The following is a 5,000-nucleotide window of genomic DNA, read 5'->3' on the forward strand; positions in this document are numbered from 1 at the left end:
TTGGCTTGATGTAAGATCCGATCTTTCGGCTTGTGTACACGGGATGGATATCTTTTCCGATTTTGCGACTTAATTCTCCAAGTTGTCTTCGCGCAGAATTCACTGATCTCTGGTCCTTAAATGGTAATATTATTCTCACAGGTGCTTTCTTATCGTCACACGTCTGTTTGGATCTTACATCCCTGAAACTTTTGCAGTGACAAAATCCCTGATTGCTGATTGTAAGAGTGGGACTGGGTAATGAAGCCGAGAGAAAGTCTCCTTGAGACGTTCACATTCTAGATGGAACAGTTGCCAGTTCGAAGAGAGCTTAAAAGCACGATTCAGCATTATTTTTAGCAGTGACTGTTTATATCGCACATTGACATGACTTTGATAATGCAGTAATAATCCAGCATCTGTTGGCTTTTTATACACCTTTGTCTCCAGGCGGGACATGTGTTTCACGATTTCCACCCCCAGAAAGGGAAGTTTGCCGTTTGCGGCTAGTTCCATGGTGAAGTTAATTGAAGGATGGCTGTCATTCAGCGTGGATAGAAATGCTTCAGCTGTTTCCACGTTAGGCATTATGCTCAACGTGTCGTCCACATAACGTTTGTAGAAATCCGGCTTTTTGCCTTGGTCTTGGAGTCGTTCTTCAATACTACACATAAATGCGTTAGCCATCAAGGGTCCCAGAGGCGAGCCCATGCCGACGCCATCCACTTGTTCATACAAAATTCCCTCAAACTGAAACAATTGGTTCTTCGTGGCAATGTTCAACAGTTCTACTAGATCTGCTTTCGTAATGTGAAGATTATGTTCTTTGTTAAACCAGTCGCCCTTAAATGCTCTTTCGGCCAGAATTTCGATTGTCTAATCAACAGGTACATTAGTAAAAAGCGAAGAGACATCGTATGAGACAAGGATGCTGTGAGCATCAACTTGGATGTTCTTTAGATCGTCCACGAAGCCAAAAATATCACCGACGGTGTGGTCGTTGATTGACAAAGGGGTTTGAGCGTTTCGTGCAACCATTTTGCTAGCTTGTAGTTATATGTACCTGTTGCGGATAGTATGGGGCGCACCGCTAGTTGTTTCTTGTGAGTCTTTAGTAGACCATACAGGTGGGCGAGTCTTGACCCTTTTTGAACAACAGAATCAGCAATATCTGGGAAGATCTTACGGAAGTGCTAGAGCAAATTTGACTGCTAATTTATGAGATGGTTTTTATAAAAGAACTAAAGCCAACTTTGAACACGCAGTCTGACTCCATCCGTGCAAAGTTCTTTTTATAGCTCGGAGTATTTCATATATTCTTTTGTGAAGCTTTTTGTCCTATTGTTATCTAGCCTTTTTTAGTTTTTATCACTTACCTTTTGTAACGCTTAGTACATGTTTCCACATTTTTATCGCTTTTCATATTCTCACGTGTAATCTTACTTCTTATATGCAGTTTTATTAATTTTTTTAAACTTGAAAATGATCTCAGCGAGATCGAAACGTCGTAAAATTTTATCGCTATTTTTTATCTTAAAATGTATTTCGAAGAGACGTCCAGTATTGTAATGGCTTAAGGTAAAACCGATAAAATCACAGCCACACGACGAAGCTTTTAGAACAGAGCAAGTTGCACAGTAAAATTTGTGACTCATTTAAGCGTGCGTTCTTTAAAATCTTTGCGGCACGTAGTTTTCCCTCGTGATAGTTATTTTCAGTATACAACTGTTCGAAATACACTTACCAGTTGCCTAGTAAATCTCTTATCGACCAAAGCTTGCCCGGGCCGTACTGGGAAAATATATCGGCCCTCGGTCTTTCCCAAAAACGATTTAGAATAGTCTTTGATGTGTTGAAAATTAAATCCAGGATTGCTACACGGTTACAAAAAAAACTTGGAACACCTACCTCAGCTCAGACATTGGACTTAACTGAAGATCACTGATTCTTCCTCAGTCGCCTGTAAATAATATATAGATTTATACAAAAATTTGGTTTTATCAACGGAGTTGATAATGTAAATTGGCCACCGTACAGAGATTCTAAAAGCTGACGTTTCGAGCGTTTCGAGCTATTCGCTCTGACGAAGGGCTAACGCTCGAAACGTCAGCTTTTAGAATCTCTGTACGGTGGCCAATTTACATTATCAACTCCGTTGATAAAACCAAATTTTTGTATACTACTTCCCCACCGACGCAGCACCACAGTTTCTTTAGAAACTACCCCTTCATTCAATACATAGATTTAGCCGAGCCTAAAAGCGGAGCTCTCGGCTTGTTTATTTTTACTGGCTGTAGGATTAGTGAAAATAAAAGAGTTTGAGATTGTCCGCCTTTTGGTTTTCCCGGATATTGCTTAATTATGTCATTTTATTCGCTGCCTAACTAGTGAATTCCACGGTTAATTTCACCTGAAAAACCGACTGATCGCATGAATCACGAAGGGATGAGTGTGATATCGGTTTTTCCAGCGAAATCTACTGTCGAATTCACCAGTTAGGCAATTAATTTTTCGTGAATCGCAAGAGTTTTAAAAGAAAACAAGCAAATCCTCAGCAAGCGAACGGTAAGGAAAGAAGCCATTTGAGAGTCGACTGTTAAACGCCAGCGAATAGGAATCACGCTAAAATTAGAAATCACAGACGTACTATAGCTCGTGATGTGAAAGATCGTCTTTGTCGTTTTAAGGTCAAACAAGGAGTTTTATTGATGTACTTTATTTATTCCACTTTATCTCTGAAAACAAGATCATTTACAATTCGATGTATTTCATTGAAACACGCCAGCTTGACTCAGAACCAGAATCGGCTAGAAAGGACAAACTTCAAACAAGATCTCCAACAAATTACCCGCACGTGCTCTAAACAAACTTCTGAAAACATAAGCTGGTGATATTTCTCCTTGTACTTTTACGAGAAGTCATTGTTTAAAACATAAGTGCAAAATTCTGCCTCTGTCGAGGCACATCAAAAAACAGTTAGGCAAGTAAAAAAACTTCTTGTTCGCTCGCATTTTAAGGCCAAACAAACCAGCAACAGATCGATTATTTCTGTCCAAAAAGAGTACAGATGATTGTTATTTAAGTCCAGTTAACAATAAATATTCGAGTTTCATTCCTGAACAAAGGAAAAAACGACTAAACCACGTTTTAGAAATATACATCCACTTGAAATAACTCATTCGTAGAAATAACAAACGGTTTAGTCTCCAAGAAAAGAATTTGTGGAGTAACTTCTTCCACTAACTTTAAGCTATTACTGGTGTACCGTTTTGTCGTTGTCGTTCTCTTTCTCTCTTCTTTCGTTTCTGCTCTTCTGACATAGGCCGTCCAGGCATCTTGCAACCTTAGTAGATTCGAAATTAAAAATATCTTAAGACACCAAAAACTGCAATTTCAGAGCAAAAAGCAGCCCTAAACAAATTAAAAATAAACACTCAGCTTTAAGTTTATATCCCGCCAATGCTTGACTTGAATAACTGCAGCTATATTATGTTAAACCTGGATTGAAACCAGCGAAAAAATGCAAGAAAAATATATTTTCCAAACCGTACCTGAACACGAAATGCATCGACTGTCAAGAGATTTGCTGACGTAGCATTGCCGTGTAGCCGCGTCGAGCCACAGAAAGAGCGCGAAAAATTAAGCCTCGTTCAGGTGTGAGTGTGAGTGTCTGACCTGGCTTGAGCCTGCGATCCAATCAACAACCAGTCCCGGGTCAGGGGTCAACTTAAAAAAACCAGCTGACCTCAATAAGGTCTAACTTGAGCCCGCGATATGGTCACGTGATACTGGTCAGCGGATACCTTGTTTTGACAGGTGTCAATTGACTATAACATTGATGTCCAATGTCAAAGATGTATGTTGTAAACTAGCTATAGTGTAAACTGGAGTATTGCCCCTCGATTTCCCTTCGATGAGCTCTAAACTTGAATAAAAGCAAGGCGACACACGCTAACACCAACCCGGTGTGGCCAACACATGAACTTGAGCCCGTGATATGGTTACGTGATATTGGTCACATTGGCATACATGGAGGGGCGGACGGACGGACGTTCATGACGTCATGGCTATAAAACCAAATTTTCTCACATCGATGGGTTACCATATTTTCTTAGCTATGGTGCTCCGCGCGCGCGCGCCATGGGCGCGCGAAATGAAATGACTTGAAATTGAAAATGACAATGAAATTCTCGTCACAAACAGCAAAATGGTCATTTAATACCGTTTAAATCAGCAATCTAAATCGAAAGTCTGCTTGTTAAGACATTTTCACCGTTGGATCAGAGTTTTAGAGGTTCATTTGAAATGGAAATTGAAAGTGCAGTTGGTAAAGGATCCACAGTTGTTGTAACGCTGTCACTTGACCCCTACCGCATATAACTCCTGGTTGTTAAATTAAGGTGAAGAAATTCTTGCTCCAACAAGATATTCTTTTAGAGACTTGACCTTCCGATAATCAACCATTGGGGGATTTTGTAATATTTGCGAGCATGGCGATGATCTCGTTGTCATGAAAGTTGGCCATTGAGTTCTGGTAAGAACTGCTTCGTTATAGCAACCAACAATAACCGGCACAGTCTCTGTTCTCATTCCCCACATCCTCGCGATTTCGATCTCGAGATCTTTGTATTTTGAAAGCTTTTCAATGACTTTCGTTGAGGTGTTTCTGTCGGCTGGTACTGATACATCTATAAGTTTGCAACATCGGTCAGCATGGTCTTTGATCACTTTATCAGGCTTATTCGCTGACAGTTCCCTATCAGTGTGTATCTGCATATCCCAGAGAGTTGTGATTTCTTCGTTTTCGGTAACTGTCTCGGGCTTGTGTTCATACCACCTGTCTGGGACTTCAACATGGTAATGCTGGCATGCCTTCCAATGAATATATGCAGCTGCCTTATTGTGCCTCTCTAGATAATCAGTTTTCGCAAATTCTGGACAGCCATATATGATGTTATCTATCGTTTCTTCGTGCTTGTGACATATTCTGCATAGTGGACTGCTGCCGTCTTTAACAATCT

General features: G+C 40.3%; 1 pseudogene; it reads right to left on the reverse strand.

Annotated features, from left to right (window-relative positions):
• The window catches only part of LOC137983179 (uncharacterized), a 2,498-nt pseudogene extending 1,087 nt beyond the window's left edge, over positions 1–1,411 (reverse strand).
• Between the last annotated feature and the right edge of the window lie 3,589 nt (positions 1,412–5,000).

This window comes from Montipora foliosa, chromosome 13, assembly GCF_036669935.1.
Source record: "Montipora foliosa isolate CH-2021 chromosome 13, ASM3666993v2, whole genome shotgun sequence".
NCBI classification, from domain to species: domain Eukaryota; kingdom Metazoa; phylum Cnidaria; class Anthozoa; order Scleractinia; family Acroporidae; genus Montipora; species Montipora foliosa.